Raw genomic sequence first — 24,073 nt, forward strand, 5'->3', positions numbered from 1 at the left:
TCTTGTGAGAAATGTGCCCCCACAGGTAATTGGGTATTTCTGTCTTTGATAGACTTCCGGTGTATGTTCATTCTGGTGCGCACTTGTTGTTTGGTCTCTCCTACGTATTTTCCATCAGGGCATTTGGTGCATTGGATGAGATATAGCACATTTCTGGAGGTGCAGCTCTAAGGTCCGGGAATGCTGATGTCTCTGTTGTGGGGTGTAGTAATAGTGGGGGTGGTGGAGATGTCTTGGCAGGTTTTGCATTTCTTGTCATGGCACAGTCTGGATCCTTTTGGTGTGTTCTGGGCTTGAGGAAGTTTGCTTCTGGTGGCGAGGTTGGCGAGGTTCGGTGCTTGTTTGAAGGCTAGGATGGGTGGCTCTGGGAAGATCTTTTTAAGAATAGGGTCTCTTTCTAGTATGGGTTGCAATTTTTATATACTATATATACATATGTATATAATATATAATATTTATATAATATTATATCATGTATTATAATATTGATATATTTATTGATTGCAATTTTACAGCAATTTGGAAGCCTACCAGTACCTCAGTCACTATAGTAAAATAAATTCTAAATACCTATACATTTTGGTGTTCAATTTTGTTTTTTTATCATAGAAAATCAGAGTTCCCCCTATCCCTTTCACTCACCAGGACGTGGATCCAGCTGCAGCTGTCCCCCCCCCCCCCTGCTTTGTGACACTGAGCACCCTGGATATGCAGGGGTCTTGCTTATTGCCATTGCCCCTCACTCCCAACTCACAACCCCCAACCCCCAGCCCTGCCAGAGGGAGCCACCAGGGCCCTGCCAGGGCTATGGGTCCAGGGACATGGGTCTGCAGCCCCTTACCCCCCGCAGCAGTGTCCAAGCCCCAGCTGTCACCCATAGGAGGTGGCAGCTGCTATGGTGGAGCAGAGCACAGAGCCTAGCTCCTTCTCCCCTATGGGTGGCACAGCCAGAGCAGAGCCCGTTTGGGGAGTAGAGCAGGCTGCCTGCTACAGGCTTGGGCTTCCCACCCTGCTGATCTCCCCCTGGGGCTCTGGGACTCTTCTTGGCAAGGCAGAGTGGGCTGGGTGGGGAAGGTCATTGCCACTACTGGTAGCCCCACGTCACCATGGCGAGGTGCCCCCTGCCCATCCATCAGCAGTGAGGGGCACAACTCTGTGCCACCATCCCCGCTGCTGCTGGGTGGCCCAGGGGTACCTCATCATGGTGGTGCTGGGCTCCTGGTGGTGGCACCAAGCTTCCCCTCCCTGCTCTGCTCTGCCACGCCAGGTCCTGCCCACTGGGCTTGCAGAGGCCTCAGGGGGAGGGTAGCAAGGCAGGGAGCCCAAACCCACAGTGAGTAGTCCACACCCACCCCAGCCCATGCAGAGATTTGGGGGGCACACAGTGGCAGGAAACCAGCCCTTCCACCCCCACCTCCCCTCAGGCCATGTGGCCATGCATTCTGGCCCCAGGCTCCAAACCCCATGCACCATCCCAGCTGGGCAGTAGGGCCAGCCTAAGCCCTGCCCAATTCCCTCCCTCCCTATGGGGGGGCCTCAGTTTCACCCCCTCCCTGCCACCTTTCCTGCAGGAGCTGCTCTCCAGGCTGCCTGGTGGCCATATGCATGTGTGAGCATGCACATATACATGGCACCCCCTGCCTGACCACCCTCGTCCCACTCCCCCCAGCCCCTTGCAGGCTGAAACTCTGCCAGTCTGAAAGGGGAAACCTGCTCTTTCCCATATTTTTCTCCTCAAAATGAGAAAATCTGGGTTTTACTGCATTTTTCCATGGTGAACAGGAAAATCTGGATCCGTGTTCATCCCTGATGGCCTGCGTAAATGCATACCCTAACCACATATATGTGTGGGTCTGTAGAAGTGTTGAGAACCTCTTATAGGTTTTCAGCACTGTGGTGATTTGTGTCTTAAGAGCCCCATCCTAATTTCACAGCATCTGAACTATATGGAGTTTAATGAAAAAAATAATGATTTCATATCTGCCAACTCTTGCAAAATTACTGAGAGCAATGTGATTTTTATCTCCTGCTCCTATGAGAGCATTGTTTTATTTTTGCTTCTGCTTTTTTCTTTTGTCTTTTATTTTCCTTTTTAATTATTTTGTTCTTTTCTGGATTGTCTGTCCTTAAAACAACCTTCTGAGAGGGAGTAACCATTTTTCTCATTCCAGTGGTATGTTTGCCATCTTTGACATTTCTCTGCCACCATTTCTTTATTTTAGGACAATGCCATATTATATTTTCTAAGTTTCCAATCCTGTACTAACCATTCCAGTGCTGCTTGTCTGGCAATTACTTCATGAACTGCAGCCTTGCATTAGTATAATAGATTTTATATAACAATTTATATTTAATTTTTATGAAGCTGCAGACAGTGACACTACTGCTAGTGTATGTTATCATCTTATTCCCTTCTCCCTCTTCCATTTGGAAGTCAAAAGATTTTTCCCACTTTTATCTTATTGCGTTAATTTTATTCAAGCTCTGTAAGATTTCATATATTATTTTCATAAACTCTTTCCACTTTGAGACCAGGAAAAAATTGTCTCTTAATTATACCAGAAGTTATTTGTCTTTAATCACTTTCTGTGGAAAAACTACTATACTGGTAATATAAGAAAAAGTAAAATTTCTCTCTTAAAAGACTGCCATAAAATAGATTTCCCCTCTCCCTTTCCACCTTCCCCCCAATTAACTGTTTTAGCAGTCCCCAGAAGCCCCTAAATTTTTTCTCTTTTTGAATTGCATGAAGTCAGATGAACCCCCCCCCCCCGCCCCACACACACACTTTGAAATATGAAGTAAATTAAAATGCTAAAGGTTTCCTTCAAGAGAAAAATCTCATAGATTCTAAGATTCATAGACATTAGGTCTGGGAGGGACCTTGGAAGACTGAGTCCAGCCCCCTGCCCAAAGGGCAGGAAGTCAGCTGGGGTCATAGGATCCTAGCAAGAGAAGCATCTAATTTTCTCTTGAAGGTGTTCAATGTAGGTGCTTGAACCACCTCCAGTGGCAGGCTATTCCAGACCTTGGGGCCTCAGACAGTAAAGAAATTCTTCCTTATGTCCAGCCTGAAACGCTCTTGCAGTAGTTTATGACCATTCGACCTAGTCGTCATCCCTTGGGGCGCTCTGGTGAACAAACGTTCCCCCAGATACTGGTGGTCACCCCTGATAAACTTATAGGTGGCCATCAGATCACCCCTGAGCCCACGCTTTTTCAGGCTAAAGAGCCCCATAGCTCTCAGCCTGTCATCGTAAGGTCTGTTTTCCTGACCTCTGATCATGCACGTGGCCTTTCTCTGCACTCTCTCAAGCTTCTCCACATCATTTTTGAATTGTGGGGTCCAAAACAATGCAGTTGCGTCCAGCTGCGGCCTCACCAAGGCCGAGTACAAGGGGAGAATGATGTCCTCGGATTTGTTTGAAAAGTATCTATGGGTGCAAGCCAGTGTTTTGGTCACTTTACTAGCCGCAGCATCGCATTGCAGGATCATGTTCATCTTGTGGTCAATGATGACCTCCAAGTCTCTTTCTTGCATAGTGCTAGCCAACATAGCACTGCCGAGCCTATAAGGATGCTGCGGGGTTTTTTTCCCAAGGTGGAGAACCTTGCGTTAAACACCATCAGGTTCTTGTCCGCCCATTTGCGGAGCCTGTCCAGGTCAGCCTGGATCACCCTCCTGTCTTTAGGTGTGGATGCTTTGCCCCAAAGTTTGATGTCATTGGCGAACTTGGTCAGTCCGCTTCTGACTCCATGGTCCACATCATTAATGATGATGTTGAACAATATGGGTCCAAGGACAGAGCCTTGGGGGACCCCACTGGTCACAGGGCACCATTACAATTGACTTCCATCAGTTACCACCCTCTGGGTCCGACAATGGAGCCAATTCCCCAGCCAACAGATCACGGAGGACCCAAGGCCACAATTGGCCAGTTTCACCAAGAGGTGATCATGGGATACCAGATCGAAGGCTTTTTTGAAGTCAAGATATATGACATCAATCTCTTCTCCCTTGTCCAGGTGATAGGTCACCTGGTTGTAGAAGGAAATGAGATTGGTCAGGCAAGACCTACCCACAACAAATCAGTGTTCGCTGTCCCTCAGGATGTTGGTGTTGGCCAGTCCATTAAGGATGGCCTCTTTAATAAACTTTTCTAAGACCTTCCCTGGGGTAGAGGTCAGGCTGATGGGTCTGTAGTTTGCTGGATCCATTTTCCTCCCTTTCTTGAAGATAGGCACCACATTGGCCTTCTTACAGTCTTTGGGCACTTCACCAGAGCGCCACGAGTTCTCAAAGATCCATGCCAGAGACTGGGCTATGATGCTCGCCAGCTCCTTGAGTACCCTGGGGTGTAGGTTGTCAGGGCCAGCTGACTTGAAGGTATCCAGCCTCTCAAGGTGTTCCTTCACAAGGTCAGCATTGATGGAGGGCAGGGGATCTCCCTCACACAGACCTCCCTGTCCTGTAGTGGGTATGGGCATCCCATGGGACCAATGAAAGACCGACGCAAAGTACCCATTTAATAGGTTGGCTTTTTCCTGGGCATCAGTTGTCAGTTGTCCCATCTGGGTTAGCAGGGGTCCAATGTTGCCCTTGCTTTTCCTCCGGCTCCCCACATATCTGAAAAAGGACTTTTTATTGTCCTTGATACTTGAAGCTAGTTGAAGTTAAGTTACAGCCCTGGCTTTCCTGGTTTGCTCCTTGCAGGACCAGACCAGTGCAGAATATTCCTCCTTGGAGGTGAATCCCATCCTCCATCCGTTGTAGGCCTTTCTTTTTAGTCTCAGGAGGTCTGCTAGATCCCTGGAGAGCCAGGGGGGCTGCTGTGCCCTCTTGCTGCCTTTCCTCTGAGATGAAATAGAATTAGCTTATGCATTGAGGATTGCTCCCTTGAGAAGCAACCACTCTTCCTGAACTCCCCTCCCCATGGAGTCGTGGTCCCTTAGGGCCTCACTGACCAGCCTCCTGAGCTTGTCAAAGTTGGCTTTCCTGAAGTCAAGGACTTCTGTATTGCTGACTGAATTGTCAGCTTTACGGCGGATGGTGAAGGTGATCAGCTCATGGTTGCTGTCACCCAGCTTCCCATTGATCACTAGGTCACCAATTAGGTCATCCCAGTAGCCAGGACCAGGTCGAGCAGTGCTTTACCTCTCGTTGGCCTGTAGACTTCTTGAGTCAGGTGGAGGTCATCCACGCACGATACAAAGTTTTGCAACTGCTCGGATTTTGCTGAGTGATCCTCCCATGAGATGTCTAGGTAGTTGAAGTCACCCATGACAACCATGGTCCTGGAGCATGTGGTCTCAGCCAGTTCCTGGGCGAACTCCTGGTCAAGTTCTTGACTTCGGGTGGGAAGTCTGTAGTAGACGCCCACCATTGTGTCCCCTGTGCCATGTTCCCCATAGATTTTAACCCAGAGGGGCTCCAGTTGTCCATCCAGGTCGCCAACATCAGCTTGCAGGGATGCATAGCTTTCCTTAACATAGAGAGCTACACCCCCACCCTTTTATCTATTCGATCTCTCCTGTACAGGGTATAGCCATCTATAGGAGGACAAGTTCCTCCTGCTTATTCCCCAAGCTCCTGGCATTTGTGTACAGGCAGGCAAGTGTCCCCTTGGGGGCTCTTGCCTTGCCCACAGATTGTACCAGGGCTGGGGAAGGGTGGGCTTCCTTAAGTGCCTTGGCCTGCTGGCTTTGCAAGGGTTGCTCAGTGGGCCAGCAGGTGCGGTAGTCCCCCTGTCCCCCAGTGAGCTTAGTTTAAAGCCCGGTGGAGCAGGTCAGCCAGTCTGGCTGAGAAGAGCCTCCTCCCCAGGGAAGAGAGGTGGAGGCCATCTCTTCCCAGCAGCTCACTGCCTCTCTTGCCAAAGAGCGGGCTGTGGTCATGGAAGCCAAAGCCTTTCCGATGACACCAGAGCTGCAGTCTTTGGTTCACTACCTGGATCCTCCTCTCCCTCCTCAGCCTATACCCCGAGACTGGGAGGATTGAAGAGAACACCACCTGTGCCCCCAGAAATTAACATGCCAAAGGTTTCCTTCAAGAGAAAACTCTCAGATCAACCCAACAGGTTACAAATCAGTGCAAATACCCAATTACAATCTAATATTTCCAAAACAGTGGTAGATCTAGGTCATAATTATGAGAGAGAGATACCTGTATTCCACTCTCCAGAATTTTTTTTCTGTCATTTTGGAAACCGACTAGAGACATGTTCATACTGGTACTGTACAGTTTGGTAGAAATTAATAGGTAGCCCATCTGATTTCTTTGTCTGTCTGTTTTTCAGCTGGTGAAGCTCTTTTTGGTAGTGGATGTAGTCAAAAGTCTTGGTCTACCATCTGGGACATGGATGCTAACCTTGGGTTAGATTTTGCTCTTATATTGAATTAAAGCTGTTGATTTTCTTATGTTGCTTGTATAAATGGAGTTGGGTTATTGGTGAAAATTGATGGAGATTATCATCAATTGGACATTTGGTTCCATTTTGTATCTTGAGTATTGCACGTGCTCTCAGAACTTTGGATTGATGCATGTTTTAGAACATATCTTTGTTTTGTTTCTTGTATGGATGCTGAACTCCAATTAGTGATAGCCTTGTTTCATACACAGAGATCTAAATAATCAACTTGCAAGTAAAAGAATAGAATGCTTTATCCAATTGTTGTCTGAACCACGGTATAAAGAGAAGCTGTAGAAAGTGAGGACCAACCTTTTTGTCAGGTATGCCACTCCAATCCCCTTCCCTTGCCCAATCCACTTCTCTGCTTTCCATTCCCTGACCCGTGCTTCTTGCCTGATTTGCTTCTCTGCTTTCTGCTCCTGTCCTATTTTCCGCTGTTCTCACTAAAACCTCTCTGATCTGCTGCAAGCCACATACACAAAGGCTACCAATACCACTTGTGGCATGTGCTGCAGGTTGACCAGCCCTGAACTAGAAGATACGTAAGGTAAAGCAGATTAAGAAGGGGAAATATAAGCTGAGGGAAAGGAAGAAAAGAAAAAATGAACAACTCTGCAAAAATCTTTTAGACTATTGGAGAGGCAGTCATAGTGACACAAGTTTCTTTTATTAATAATACATAACCTGGAGACATAAGAGTACATAGCAGGATAAAAAAAAAAAAAATTAAACTAGCGTGAGACAAAAAAGTGCCAAAATCACTGTTTGAGATCGATGGAAAAAAGCAAAAAAGAGTTAATTTAACGCGATAGCTCTGCATGCAAAACAATAATAGATGAAACTTACACCGTAATTAGCTTCCAGGAAGGCTTGTGGTAGCATATTTTATGATATGTATGGCAGGGGGAAAGTGGGAGGACTGTTTAAAACTAAGCACTCAGTACGCAAGATGCTGAGCACTCTGATCCTGATTAGGCAAAGCAAGTGTAAGCACATAAGAAGTATCATTGAAACCAAATGGACTGCTACGAAACTTAATCAGATATGTGCTTAAGTGCAGTGCTGGACTAGGCTTATTACACAGTCAGTCAGTACAGAACACAATGATGCATGTTGATTGAGCACATCTGCTTTAAAATTCTCCACATAAGCTAAAATAGAAGCCTGGTAAGGTATAAACAACTGTACCATGAAGAATATTGCTGTATAAACACTGGTTTCTAACAAGTAATAAGGTTATCCAGTCAAGACAAAATTCTAAGAACTTGAAAAAAATATGTAATTATATTGAGGTAGAGAGTACTACCAGCCTTGTTAGCCTGTATTCAAATGCCACTAGGTAGTCCATTATACTCTAGGAGAGAGGTTTTTCAATAAGCATCTGTTTATATCCCCCATCTTTCTCTCTTTTCTTTCTGCATACCTTTGTCTAGTTGTTTCCTGTTTACATACTTATCTATGCTATATGCTTCATGGAAGTCCCATACTTTTCACTATTTCTAAATACTACATAACTCAAGTGAGGGTGCAGAATTGCTTGTATGTGTTCATATGCACAGTAGACATGGCATGAAACGTTCACTGGAATGGTAGATTGTGCTCCCTCTGATTGACTGTACTCCCTTCCCTGTTGGATACATTTAAGATTAATCAGGCATCAGTCATTAATCAAGGAGCTATTTATGAATAATTTTAATCATAATGAGCTGTGTAGTTGAATTAATAGTATTTGGGGTTTTTTTAATATTTAGCATGATAAATGGGTAAGGGTCCTGAGTAGTGTTCTGATCTCGACTGTTGGTGTTGCTGTGGTCTCAACAGACAATTCAGGCAATAAATACAGTGGTCATGTCAACCATATGTCAGGCAAGCTCTAGATACTCTGGCAGTACCTAATTCTTAGTCTGTTTTCACTGCTCTCTTGTTATAGTAAGTGCGCATGCATAACATCTAGTTTATTCAGTATGAAGTGCTCAACCAAGCATGCTGGAGCAGGTCTGGATATTTTTGGAGCAACCTGTGATAGTAGTAATAATAGAAACTTTCCAGAACTAAACCCCAGCCTCCCATATTTTGTTTGACACAAGTGCATAACCTAGTATTGTACAGAACCCCCAATTTGGAGCATCCCATTTGTTACAAGGACAGAAAAAAGCCATGTGGCTTTGCCATGTGTAGACTGAGACTTTATTCAGATATTAGCATGGAGTTTTTTAGTCTTACTATTCCATCTCTGCATTTACTTAAGCCCTGCATGAAAAAATAGCAGTTACTTAAGATAGAGACTTTAAATGAACTCATAGATCCTAGTGATGGGTGAGTTCAGAAGAAAATCTTTCTGTGAGCAATCTTTTGATTGCAGTCTACACTCACTTTGACCTACTTGTCGCTTAACATTTTATTAACTGATCTTCAGTTTAGTTAGGTTTTATGGGCAAGAATGTTCCTTAGAGGAGAGGAGCCACAAATAGGTGTATGACCATTCGTGGGTCTATTTGTACCTATAGTGCCGATGAACATTTTGAAGAGCCCTTGTTATTTCTCACACAGACTGTTTATGGAAAAATTATGAATGTTTAAGGATGATTTTTTTTTAATTACTTTTTCTACCCTTCAGACTTAAATCTTTTCTAGGAGAAACTGTGGCTTATGACAGAAAACCAATTTGCAGTCTATGAATAGCAACTAATTAGTAACAAATACTGGTAGCACCTCTTTTGTGAACATCTAAAATGTGTTCACACAAATTACAATAGTGTTAGAGTGATATTGTAGTTGTGATGGTCCAGGAATTGTGCAAGAGGCAAGGTTTCTTTTGGAGTGGTATCTTTTATTGGATCAACTGCATGATTGAAATGAAGTTAAACAAGTTCTGAATGCTTGGCACTCTCCGTCAGACCTAACAGCACAGGTTGATCTAATGAAGGATATATTGCATTTGAAAGCTTGTCTAACTTTATTCTAACCATGCAGTTGGTACACTAAGTGATATTGCCCCCCACATTCCCCAAAATCCTTGCCTTAACACGCATTATTCATCCAATACCTTTGTATACATATTTTAAAAGGTTATATCTGTAAAATTGGATTTAAGGTGCTTCAGGGTATTCCCTAAAGTAGTAAATATTATTGGCATCAATATTATTTGTAGAACTGGAGAAAAAAAAATCAGTGGTGTCAAATGAAGATATTTTGAAAAAAGAAAGACCCATACAATTAGTGGAAAATTAACAAACAGGAAAAAGGCTGCCTCTTTGTAGAAATGAACTGTGACTTTCTACTCAAGTACATGTTATATTACAGCATGTGCATGTATATGTACAGCAAGAACATGAGTGGCATAGTGCTCTCACTAAACTATACAAGTTTAGGATACAGTTTAGAATCTAAATGTTTGCAAAAGTCTGACAACATTGACAGTCCTCATCCTACAGAAGAAATATCATTTACTTTAGCACAGGAAATGTTGATGTCCTTGTGGACATGTAAAAGAGCAGTATGATTGAGGAGAGCTTGTCCCATGGTACATCTGTGCCAGGATTTCAGTCTCCTTGTGGCACTGAAAGATCACTCAGCTGTTGCAGATGAGGCAGGAATAGCTAGCATAAAACAAACCAATCTGAGCAATTCTTTGAAAAATAACTCGGTCTTAGATGCATTCAGCAGTATCTTATAGTGACCTATAGCACTGAAGATGAGTTTGCATTTCTAATTCATCTTAAAGCCCGTGGACTTCCCAGACTGACACATGCACTTCACAGGATAACATTGAGTTGTCTTTGAAGGGAAACTCTCTCTAAGGATATGTAAAAGTAAAATCCATTAACAAGTACCATCGTTTGGGTTTGCACTGCATCTTTGGATGTAAGCAGGTATTGGCTGCCATATAAATAATATAAACCTCTAAAATAAGGCAAATCAGTTTGCTGATCTGAAAAAACGTTGAACTGAATATATGTGGAAATTACCCTGGAGGTCAGTAAACATTCTCTCATTCTTCATATTAAAATTGTATCCCATCCATCCTTTTCTCCAAGGGCATATACAGATGTTACATCAAGGGTGCAGACAGAAGTGACAATGTTTGCCTGATCTGGCTATAGAAAGCTGGGACCAAACACAAGTGCACAGCTGCAAACAGCTTAAAAAATGGCTTATCGGTTGAAAATCTGACCCCTCGTTGCATAAGGTATTGGATAAAGATGTTTTAAAATGTAGTGTCTTTTCTAATTTATGTCTGCATAACTCCCAGCCTGTCTCTGCTTTCAGAATGAAAGGGGGGAAGGGAGCAGAGGGAATTCAGTCTGGGGGGTTTTCAGCCTCCCCACAGGGTGGGTCAGGTGTATTGGAGTTCCCTCGAGGTGGGGGGAGGCTCCAATTTGCCCACCTCACCCTTCAGCACCACCTAGGGAGCCCCAAGAATGAGCTACCTCCGCTGCCTTTCCCTCTTCCCATTATGAAACGGTGAACATGGGCAGAGACCCCTGGCCATTGCTATGAGAACCTGGCTGCAGGTTCCCAGCCAACAGCTAGATTCCCCTTCCCCTGGAACCAAAACCAACAGGGAACTTCTGTTTGGTCTGGGGTAACATTGTAACTGAGAAGAAAACGTTTTGCAAAAATTGTTCTGAGTTACAGCTGGGAGCTGCACTTCTGTCTGTATGCTTTGATTGAACTATGCAGTGTTAGGTTGATATAAGGGCCTTGTTATTTGGTAATTTTGGGTGGCTCCTAGAGCTCTTAACCCCTAGATTGTGCACACATTACTTGTAACTAGTTTTAAGTGCTCGTTAGACAGCTCAAAGTTGCATCACTCCAGGGTAGGATTATATTTAATCTATGTTGTCTAGCTCATGTTACCCCACCTGCCCCAACTCTCCCACTGGCCCAGATCAGGCCCCTTGCCCCTCTACCCCCCACCCATGCCTGTGCTGTCTGTCCCAGGGCAGCAGACAGGGAAGGGCAGAGTTAACCTTCCTGCCCAGCTGCTGCTGCTGTTGCCACTGCCACTCACTGGGCAGGCTTAGCCTGGAGAAGAGCAGCAGTATGGTAGTGGCAGCTGGGCAAGCAGGCTAATCCTTCCCTGCCTGCTTTCCTGGACAGGCAGTGTGGGCAGCCACAAGTAAGAAGGTGGGGGAGGAGCCTGAGGGGCAAGGTTGGGGGAAGCAGGGGAAAACCAGAGGAAGCCTGAAATGGAGAAGGGCATTGTTACCTGTCAGTCCTCTAGGTCTCTGCAAGCCTGAAGGTGACTGTCTAAACTCAAGCTAGTGCTAACATCCATCAAAATTTGTGTGGTTCGCAGTATGAGGTGTTACATGACCCTAGAGGCCTATTTGTGCAGGAATTCAGTGGGGTTTAAATTGGGCCAAAATTGGCAGACCCAATCTAAGTTAGTTCACCTGAGTAAGGCAACTAACATAGGCTGAGAATGAGTTAGCTTGATCTATCAAATGCCTGCACATGTTTACAGTGCAGCCCTGGGGCTGGGAAAGCTCAGCTGTTTGCCCCAGCCTTGAGACTGCTCTTCTTACTGCCCTCCAATCCTGCCCAGGCTATTTTTAGCCCTCGACCTCCCCTACCCTCAGACAGATAACCCCCACTCCCCCTACAGACTCATCAACTCCCTTTAATTCCACTGAACTCCTCTCAGATCTGCCAAATTCCCCATGGATCCTCTACCCCCTCCCCCAAACCTGACTACCCCTCCCACCCCACAAATTAACTTACACTGGGTTCCCTTCCAGCACCAGTGAACAGCATCTGGTACACACCTCTCCCAGTCTACAATCTAGACTGGGTGCAATGAACATTTGTATGCACTCCATGATGCATGTTTAGTTACATTTCATATGATGTTTGGGATTCCTCCACAGCCCTTTAGCTGAAAATAGGATGTTCTGCATTTTTCTTACAGTAGTTTGGTCATAAACAGCTTTAAAATTATAGTAGCTGGCAAAATGTCATGAGCCTTTTTGTATATATTGTTAGGGAGTAAATGTTTAATACCATTTTGCTACCATGTTCCTGGTTCCTCATGCTGACTCTGTAGTTGTCCCCTTCTAGGAATAATTGGCTTGAGGTTTGAGTCCACTACTGCCCTTGGACTCCTAGAGCTGGTTTAGATCTAGAGTGATCTTTAGAGCAGTGAACATGTTCCTGTAAATCTCAGAGTAGAAATAGAAGTTTCTCAGTGGAAAATAAGTACTGCCTGTGCATGCAGGTGCTTCTTGAAAGAATATTCATGGAAGGCCTTGATGTGATGAGCTGTGAAAGTCCAAAATAGTATATTATTTCATCTTACTTGAATTGTGTTAGTCTCAAAATAACCCTTATTTGTTGCCCCTCCTTCATTTTTTATTAAATTGCCATTCAGAATTTTCTTGATTTTTTGTTTTTTTTTTAGAAAGCTTCCTCTGGTATTGGGAGTGCAAACCTGGATTTCTCTAAGCGTTTACACCTATCTGTTTCCAAAGTGCAATCTCTAGAATACCAAGGAACCTTGTTTGACTAAGATATAGTATTTAAACAGGTGGGAGTATCATGAAGGTAGACACTGCTATATTTTCCTGGAGAGAACTACTGATGCTTGATCTAACAAGGACACATATTTACTTGACTGGTACTGGAAACACTACAGTAGCAAATGTTCAGACATAACTAAAGAGACTAGGTTGATCATAGACTAAAGAGACTAGGTTGACAAATAGGTCCAAGGAGGTGATACTTCCCCTCTATCGGGCGCTGGTCAGACCGCAGTTGGAGTACTGCGTGCAATTCTGGGCGCCGCAATTCAAGAGGGATGCGGATAACCTGGAGAGGGTCCAGAGAAGGGCCACTCGTATGGTTAAGGGCCTGCAGACCAAGCCCTACGAGGAGAGACTAGAGAAACTGGACCTTTTCAGCCTCCTCAAGAGAAGGTTGAGAGGCGACCTTGTGGCTGCCTATAAGTTCATCACGGGGGCACAAAAGGGAATTGGTGAGTATTTATTCACCAAGGTGCCCCTGGGGGTTACAAGAAATAATGGCCACAAGCTAGCAGAGAGCAGATTTAGATTAGACATTAGGAAGAACTTCTTCACAGTTCGAGTGGCCAAGGTCTGGAACGGGCTCCCAAGGGAGGTGGTGCTCTCCCCTACCCTGGGGGTCTTCAAGAGGAGGTTAGATAAGCATCTAGCTGGGGTCATCTAGACCCGGCCCTCTTTCCTGCCTATGCAGGGGGTCGGACTTGGTGATCTATTGAGGTCCCTTCCGACCCTAACATCTATGAATCTATGAATCATGTAACCCAGACAATACTCCAAGATGTATCCCCTCTCCAATTGAAGGAATCGGAGCAGGTTCACAAGTGCTGTGGGAGGTGTAGAGACCCTCCTCCCCCTATAGAGCAGAACCAGATCACCAATGGGGACTTAACAATATATACCTTTTAATGAGAGAACAGTACTGGGAACATAACCAGTATAAACCAGGGGGTATAGGGGACACTACAATGCCCTGAGGTGGCAGGATTCAATAAAGGTTAGACACTTACAATCATAGACATATTCATCCACTTGACAAAAGACAGGGTTAACAAAATATAAAACACAAACAGCAGAACAAACAATACTGGTGGGCGAAATATAAAAGGCACACAATACAAAACATCAAATAACAAGAAATATAGGGCCTAGGTACCTGGAGGAGAAGGGGGAAGAGGGAAAACAGAATGACCCCCTTCCACTGCAACAAGAATTTCTCCCGGTCACTTCACTCACCCTAAGTCATCCCAGCTGGGAGTTGAATTCAAATCTCCCATGTGGTAGGCAGAAACTCTACCACACAGCCACCAGTGCTGGTACTGCTCCAAGCTGCTAGGGGTCTTGACCTTTCCAGAGTCCCGGCCTCGCATCGAGCTTCCTGGCCTCTTATTGGAGGAGCTGGAAGCAGAGCTGGGAACCTCTCAGGTCACTGCTCAGATCCTTGCTGGAGCTGGGGAACCTCTCCTGCTGGCCGCAGCCTCTTGTAGGGGATCCTGGAGCCCAGTGGGGAGCCTCTCCTGCCAGCTGCACACTGCTCTGCTGAGGGTCCAACTGCTGCCTGCAGGTCCTGCTCCTTCAGGCTCTTCTGGGGCAACTGTTCCCGCCCCACTGGCCCAGCTCTTGCCAGCTCTTTGAATCTCCTTCCTTGTGGTCCCACACTGATCTCCCTGAGTCAGCTGTGCTGCCCCTTTTATCTCCCTCCAGGTGACCCAAGGGGCCAATCAGGGGACATAGAGAGCGAGTCTCTGGGGCCTGACTGGTGAGGAAAGGGAATCCCAAGTCCTCCAATCATCTTTTACCCTTTCAAAACCCATGGGCTAAATCACTACCAGCTAGCCCGTCACAATCATTTAAAGGGACTGAGTTAGGTGAGCAAGAAAGTGGTATCTATCCAGGGTCAGGTTACAAGGATATGAAGCACCCATTTTTTCAGCAGCATAGATTAGAACAACTGGTTGACTGCTCTAAATTATGCCCATAATCTGTGACTCATTCTTCGATTACATCTGCCAGTTGTTATAGCCACATGCTCAACATGCCTAATAACATAAGCCCAAAGATACAGGTGACAGATGAATGTTGCTTAGGCTCGCTCTATAAACCCTGGGAAAATCCCCATTCATAGAGATGTGGGAGCTACATTTTACTTCCTGTTTATTGCTGAGAGGTGCAGAGATAGAAGATGTGAAAACTCAAGCACTGATTCAGATATTTATAAGCCTGACATCTGCATTTCTGCACACAGAACAGTTAACAGGTTGACTAATAGCCAAATTGCTGCAGGAAATGCAGAGGAAGAACATTTGGAGGTCAGATAATATTTAATCAAGGGACTTTTCAGAACATCTTTGATGTTCCTATTAATTTTATCTCTCCCCAATACATAAACAGTATCCATCTGGAGAAACTTAGACACATTTAGTTATGTTTTATTAAGCCGGAAATAATCCACTGGTCAGATATTTTCAGCAAACCACACTTTACTTTATATTTCTTCCCAAGGAAATTAAATACATGCACACTAAATCTCTCGGCATTCTATTTATGTCTCAGCTACAACTACAGATTTTTTTGTATCGCTCTCCTGTTGGATCACCTGAGAATAAACCCATGCTCCAATAAAACTGCATGTTTACCCTGAATGTCTTGAAATACCATGGCTCTCAGGAATCGCTTTGTTGTTTTATTTAAAGGGTATGTACTACAACTGATTCCAGTACATCATGACATTTAGAAAGTGCGTTTTCCAGGAAAGCTATTAACATGGATGGGAGAAGAATATGTTGGTTTTATTTAAAATACATTTTATATACATTTTAGGGTAACTTTTATGAATGTAGATGATGCAAATTTGCCTGCAGACACGAGGGAAAACCAGGCTGAAGAAAATTGCCTGCAGAAAAATGTGACGTGATGTGCTGCACTCAGCTGTAGTGTATACCTGATAAAAATGTTGACTTCCCCTTTGAAACGGGAACCACTTCTGCAGGGATACTTAATGTAATTGCATTGCCACAAGATGCCTCATACACATGCATTTGAATTGTCTAAATGAAATCTACATGATAGTATTTTAGGAGACTGTTTACCACAACACTTTGGTTTCTCATGTTTTAAAAAGAAGATAATATGCTTTATTCAATCCTTTAAAGGCAAGTCACATGAACATGCATGTGCGCTTTGCAGTGCCTCAAAAGCCTTTGAGGCACCGCAAAACACATCCTGCACACATGATTTGGTTCTCTGTACTGCATATTTGCAATGTGGAGCCAAATTTAGGTATCGGGAAATCCCAGTATATATATATATTTTTAAAAAACACACCCAAAAAACCCAAAAGAAAGCAGCATGGCATAAGCGGCAGCAGTGTGCACCACCCGAAACTGGAGCCTGGCCAGCCAGAGCCATGCTGTCATTGCTGGCCAGGCTCCGTACACCTGGATTAACACTGCTGCAGCCCTGGGAGGCCCCCAGGACCCTGGGTAAGGCTGCTGGGGCCAGCCCAGGTGCTGGCCCCAGCCACTCCTACCCCACCCAGGTCAGTGTGCCCCACAACAGAGCATGCATACAGAGCCGTTCCCTGGGGACAAGTAGCAGCTGCACAAATATGTGCCACTGCTATTTGTCCCCAGGTAAACACATGTTCGTGCTCATCTGGACAAGCCCCAAAAGTCCAGCTATAAAGAAATACTCAAAGTAGTATCTTGGAGACTTAATGGGAGATTTCAAACCCTTACATAAAAATGTACGGACAGATCTTATCCCCTGCAACATTCCTCCTGCACTTCTGTGGTAGTGCAAAGGTAGTAGAAAACTGGTCTCACCTCCAGTATGGAATTCTCCATTTTATTTTTTGGTGATGTAAAAATGCAGAACAGACCTGCCATTCCAGCCCCAGAATACTGTCTTTAAGGAGTAGGGTTTTAATGCTGCATCCTTTCTTGGCTGAAACTAAGCTGTGCCAGGAGCAGAATTTGCTTTCATATGGCCTTGGCAGTGTGAAAATGATGTGCAGCTGTTTTTTTTTGTTTTGGGGGGTGGAGAGGGGGTGTTCTCATCTTCAGGTCCTACAAAGTACTGCTCCATTAGACCTCCTGACTGGGACAGTGATTGCCTTGGAAACACAGAAACAAAATCTGTTGGTTGCTTGAAATGTTTTCTGCATATTCTTACTTGTTCTAAAGCCTCTGCACACACTCATTTAATGGTATGATGGCATATGTTCTCCAGTTCCAACAATCTTGCCTTCTGCCATGCCACACATGCAGGATGAGTGATTCTGGGATTGCGGATCAGATGCCAGTCACGCCATTACTACTTGCCAGTGCAGGGGGAACCTGGGATCATGATGTCTAATGGTCTAATAGAGGTATACTTTGCAAGACCTGAAGGTGAACAGAAGAAAACAATATGGCTGCACATTACCTACACACAGCCCCAAGCCCGAGGCTGTATGGAGGCAGATTCTGTTCATAGTACAGTGTAATCCCAGCCAAGGAAGGAAGGATTTAATGTGAGCAACATTACTTAGAAACAGTATTCTGGGGCTGGGATGGGGGGGGTCTGCTATGCCATCGCTGCATTATCTCCCTGCACTGGCAAATTGGAAGGTGGTTGCCTGGTGAACTGATGTACTCCTGGGACTGGAACTAATAATCAGGTGATTATCACATAGCCCCAGGGCTGCGCTGGAGCTGGTTTGAGATGCTGGTGGGTTCCCAAGTCTGGAACCAACCATCAGCTAAACCCAAGACCACACTGGAGTCTCCAGCCAGTTCTCAGAGCCCTATACACTGGTATGTCAGAAAACCTTGTGTGTAGTTCAGCTGCGCACACATTTATTTTTAAGGTCCCAGTACACTGGGCCCTGGGAACTGGGAAAAGTTCTGATTCAAAGGTATCCATGCACTGGGGAAGTCAGAAAACTGTGTGGGCAGCTGTATTGTCCCTGACTGGAATATGTCAAATTTATTCTACAGCTCCCTGGGAACTGTGGGGCAAGGCAGTCAACCTGCCCAGTTGTGGGGAGCTCCATGGCTCACCATGACTCAACACCAGAATGTGCCTTGCTCCTCAAGCCCCTCTGGAGCTGCAGAGCAAGGTAAGTCAGGTTGAGGGGAGACCCTTGGCTGCCAGCAACCTGAAACCCCTGGTCAAGTTGATGAGATCCCTTGACCCAGGGCCCTGAAAACAGCAGGGTGTGACCCCGTGTACGGCTGTACCTTTATAACTGCTAGCTTATTGACATGTGGGGGAGCAGTCAACAAAGACCCATCATGCAACCACCATTGGGTTATGGCAGGACTATCCCACTATGCATTCCATTTCAGGTGCAACAGAAACCAGTTGCAAAAATATTGTATGTATTTTGTGGAATAATTTTGTGGCTTTTTTCCCATTTTGTTGCACCATTAGTTGCCTGAATGGGTTATTTAAGATGCAAAAAAGCAGTTAATCGCATCTTCAGTATAATGTATGCCAGGAGCCAATGGGAAACAAACAGTTTCCCATAGAAGTCTATGGATGTGGTACTGTAAAAGTATGACTTTTCATAAAATCTGGCATTGTTTACATTCTCTTGCTTTTTCATTTTAAAAAGAAAGCTATTGCAAATTGTAAAGCAGCAGTTTTTGAACAGTAAAAACACCTTTCCAATTAACAAGTTATATATTAAGAAAAACTCAAGACAACTGTGCTGCTAAATACACCATATTTACAGTAAGAGAATTCTCTAAAAATCTCTTTACACAGATTCTTTGTTTTATACAACAAAACGTATATGCTTAAGCATCTACTGTGCTCACATTCACATTAAATTTGAATTACTTTGTGAGATACTATAGGATATCATAGCACTTTAAACCAAAATTATTTTTGTTCTCAATGGAGTTATTGTGTATATGATGCTTTTTAACAAGCTAATTTGAAGGTTTACCTTAATTAAAACTGTAATGGGTAATTATTCCTGCACTATATAACATACCTGTATCAAAAAGTAAGATGTAAATGGATGGAAACAATTGTACAGTCACCAAAATGAAACTCATTTAATTAGTATTCAGACCAATGTTTAAATATATGATAACTAGCCATAAATCTATATTTCACATGAAGATTTTTGGTCATTGTATTTGCACATATAATTAGTTGTGGCACTGAACACAGGTGACAAAGATATGAAAATAATAAATTTGTTGCAGTGAGTTCTTTTTAGGGCATTCATAAGGTGTGTTGTCATTAGGAAGAAAAGTGTTGCATTAACCTTGATTTGGCTAACCTCATTGTCGCTGACACAAAGTGTAAATTCTTGGAAGAAAAGGCAATTTTTAGTTTCCATGTGTTGGCAGGTCATGTTAAAGACATAAAGGGAAATCTAAGGTTTACTTTCTTTTGCTAACTCGTGCAAAAGCTATGTACTACTTTGTCTTAACCAGAATAGGTAAAATTCTAGTGACTGCTAAAAACACTGCCCTTATTTTTAGTGAAGGTAGGTCAAAGCAATTCAACAAAGCACTTAAACGTGTATTTAACTTTGAGTATCTTTTGACATAAAAATGCGTATACTTAGCTTTTAAGTACGTGTTGAAGTGATTACTTGAATTAGGATGCTGAATCAGGATTTCAGGGTTAGTGAATGTAAAAAAAAATTCTTAAAATTCTTAATATTGAAAATTCTTTGAATCTGAAATCACCTTTAATTTGACAAATATTCAGGCCTCAATTGATTGTTGTTTGCCAATGTTTTTTGTACTATAGCTATTTCTTGTACAAACAAGATCATTCTTGTACATTCCTACACAAATAAGCGTGCTTGTTGACATTCACTGTTTGACTTGCATTGTTCACTGTGTTGTTTGGTATTTTCCCAAAATAAAGGTGTCAGAAGTACAATGAGGAGTTGAAACCATACAGTGAGACATAACATTTTTTTTAGCAACTAAGTGGGGAGTAAGAAGAAATAACTATTTGAAATGTGGGAGAAATACTTATTTGAAATACTGTGCCTAAGTATAGGGAGATAAAAACATGGATAGGTCTCTAAAATCTCAAAAGACCATAGATAGGCACTATACCCAGTTTCGTGACTCTAGGGAATTCCAATAAACCGGCACAAAATGAACAGCAGCCTTAACCTCAGCATAGCTATGAAGGAGGCTGTTCCTAAGTCCTTATCAGTGAATTTATTTGCTGTGTATCTCATTGTCTCATATCCGAGATGGTTTAATTTGCCCCAGAGATGGCAGGTTTTTTCAAAGCCAGGCAATCTCTCATCAGGGTGCATGAGGAAAGAGCTTCTTGAAGGGGGAAATGTGTTTCCATTCTTCTCCATGGTTCCACGGTCTTCATATTTGTGACCATGTTCATCAAGGAGATGTTCAGTACACAGCCCAGGTTGATTTTCTGCTGAGGAACTGGTGGTGAGGTGCTTTCACCATATATTTGGAAAATGGCAATTGTGGTTTCTCCCCAGTTTTTTCAGGGAGGTGTTGTGCTGCAATGCGACACTCACTGTTATGATTAAAAAGTAACAAAGCAATGTGAAAAGTCCCTGAACACCATAATAAGCATGAACTTGTTTAACGTTCACATTATGTGGTGTATCCTTTTAAAAACAGTAATATGTTATTCAGAAATCAGAAATTACTTGCTAGGTTGATTTTTCAACAAAGCAGGCTTAAATCTATACTACAACTAGGTTTAATCAACACTACATTGTATCAAAAGCCCAAGTTTCTTTCCATGTAACTAGTTGAATTAACCTGTTTTTTTCTTAAATGAGGGAAGCGCAGACCATTTGGCACCTAAGCTTGATAACTGATTGTTTTTAAGGTCATAAATCTGTTTGCTGTGCACTTAAGGCACAAAGATTTTGCACAGCCATTGTGGACTTGTTGATGGGGGTGTTGAGTGAGACAGCCCAGAGAGAACTTCGAAAACAACTCTATTTTTATGTAGTTCTGTAAAAGTTTTTACTACTTTAAATAAGTTATTTAGCATGAATTTTAAAATTAATCTTAAAATGGATTCCTGAAAAATTCTATCCTTGTCTCAAATTCTCTCAGTAACAGTATAACAAGCCTTTCAAAATTTTAATTTTGTTAAAACTCTGAAATAGTGCATATGCACTCTTTGAAGACTTGTTTTCTGTGTGTTATTTTTTTCTTCTTCTCATCATTCCTTTTTAGAAAGAAAGTTTTTCCTTCATCAGGATCTAAATGATGATAACATGCTACAGAGAATTCTGTAAATAACAGTTTTCTTTCAAAGAGGTTGCTCCCTTCTGCTTTTCTCAGTGGGAATGGAACCACAGGTGCCCTTGGTTTGGGACAAATATGAGGACTTCTCTGTGGCAATGTTCTTGGTGGTACAGAATGTGCTTGTTTTGGGATGTGCCTGTCTTGGGACATGCCACTATTCCTATGGCAGCTTAACATTTCTCTCATCCTGAGGTTCTGGAGGAAAAGAAAAACCAAGATGTATGCATGATTTGCTCTCTAATAATATGGTGTCGAGCCAGCTATAACTAGTTCATACATCTGTCTGCCCTCCTCTACAGTGGGGTGAAACTATAGCGTGCATGGTGAACCTAGCCATGAATCCTAAAATTAAATAGAGGATTTAAAGATACTTCCTATTTTTAAATCATTAAGTTATCAGGGTATTGAGTTAAGGTTAAACTTAAAAGAAAACCAAAAATACTTAGGTATAGGAATGCATGGCTTAGTGTAGGGATATCCCAGCAACCTTCATATTACCCGATGGTGACACCAAATTTGTAGTTAAGAGAAGAAGAAACTCTAGCCCCTTAAAAATTGTTTTAAATCAATCTGCGGATAGAGACAGATATAACAGTTGAACTGTTTCCAGGTATAATGAGGTTCAAAACATTAAGAAAAGTATTATGAGGTACCATGCACATGTAGTACATGTTGTGCCCCCTAGCTGGTATGCTTCCAAATTGTCATGGGTGCCTACAGTAAGGTGCTCTTCAACCAGTGATTTCTACAGGGGGCTGTGGCTCCTCTTCCAGATGCTTTCCTCACTGGGTGGGAGAGGGGAGTCAGTGTCACTGGCATTTTCCTGAAGTTTGTCTCTGTTCTCCCTGAGTACACTCCCCACCACTCCCTGCAAACTGGGAGACCAGACCCTAACACTCTAACTAGGGAGTACAGTATGTGCTACATATGCCTGCCACCTCATACTATGGCTGTGGAGAGAAGAGTAGAGTGGTGTGGGATGCTGGGAGACCTACAGAATCCCCCTGTTGCATGCCATACACTGTACACACATAAGAAGCAGTGAAGCACTTCAAAACAGTACCCCATTCAAACAGGTACTAATTGGGAGCACTTTGAAAGGTGTTTGAACAGCTCACCCTTTAAACTGTTTTAAAGGCTTTTGAAAAGGTTAAAAAACGATGTCTATATGCATCCTCATACTACAAAGACTAAAATGTCATAGGCCTGACATACAGTAGAGAAGTTTGTATAGGAGTGAATATATCAATTAACAGCATGATTTCTTTGTCTCTTCTTTTTTTGGTGTTGGTAGTTGTTGCACTATTTTGTTTTAATTAACTGTGTCATGAAAGCATAAGCTCTAGTAGCTTGATTTGCTGAATCTGAATAAAATCTGCTAGTATAGCCACTTTTATATACTGATGTAGTGTATCCTTAATAAGAAGCATATGTAGCCCAGGCCAATACTCTGTCCACTAGGCCATTTTCCACAGGATGCTGCTGCTTTTGCTTCTTTCACCTATACCCGCATAACTAAAGTGCTAATGTGCTCTTGTTTAGTCAAATCCTTAATTGTAATAGGTTTTTGGCATGGTGCTGCTACATAAAGTTGTGTGTGTGCTTAAGTGACATGGTACTTGGTAAAGCCAGAATGCTTAGTGCTCTGGAGGGTTGAACCCAATATGCAAGTTTCTTTATATGAAAAGTATTCTTTGAAATTTGGACTGAAGCCATATGTTCTAACTGATCTAATCAACTGATCCTTAAAACATATTTTCATATGTTTTTTTAAAAAGTTACAGACACACAAAAGCTTCACTCTCATGTTTTCATTTTTAGCTTCCTGAGTCACAATTCACTATTTTCACCTGACTCGAAGAGTCATTTGCAGATGTCTGTTTGCAGATTTGAGGCATCCATATAACACTTCTGTCCTGCCTGTTTCAATTGTCATGTTTCAGATGTGTTATCAAGACATTGTTATTGTGCCATTACAGATTAGTTCTTAAACTGATTTTTCTGCTTCGCCAGTTCTTTTGTAGCTGCCAGAATGAATTGCTTGCATTACATTACCAATCTATGTCCCTATCATTTCTTGGATTATGTTATACGTTGGAATACAACTACCCAGGCAACTACACTTTTCTAGACTACTTTTTACTTTTATCTCATTTAGGTAGTATCCAACTTCTCCCATGACTTTCTTTGACCTTCACCACTGGGAGCTTGGCAGATATTGTATAAAAGAAGAATTGATCTGTTCATTTTTCTCACATCTGACATTTTTCTTAATTTTGATTTTATTGGGAAGTTAAAGGCATTTATAAATTCCAAAAACAAAATAATTCCTTTCCAAACCCACTAAAGGTCATTCAGTGTCAAAGGTATAGTTATCAATGATAACATTTACAAAACTAAAGGACTTAGAAGGAAAGGAAGAGTTAGGAATAATGTCAAGCTTATACCATCCATGTGATTTTTTTTTTTTTTATAATGGTGATTTTACATTGTTGCATTATCTCTCAGCAGGCCTATAGCCAGCAAGTGGAGAAACTGTCTGGTCAGGCACCCTCTCAGCCCCATAGTAGAGAAGCCTGTCAGTGGAGGTAGAGGGCAGGCAATTTTCCATAGCACTATAAGGGTTCAAGATAGTTGGTGCCAACTCTGATGAGCTGCTGTAACTTGGAGCAGTTTCCCTGGACTTCCATAAAGACACTAGCAGCTATTTTGGTCCCTGTGGCATCTGAGAATGAAGAAGGTGAACAGGTAGAAATGACCTTTGCCCCTTCTCTGTCTGGCCCCTGTTCTACATGCTGCAGCTAAGTTTTGCCCATTATTTTTATCAAGTAAGTATAAAGCAACACACATTTCATCATATTTTTCCTTTCCTGACTCCTGTACCTAA

Source organism: Alligator sinensis, unplaced genomic scaffold (genome assembly GCF_000455745.1).
Source record: "Alligator sinensis unplaced genomic scaffold, ASM45574v1 scaffold918_1, whole genome shotgun sequence".
Classification (NCBI taxonomy): Eukaryota; Metazoa; Chordata; order Crocodylia; family Alligatoridae; genus Alligator; species Alligator sinensis.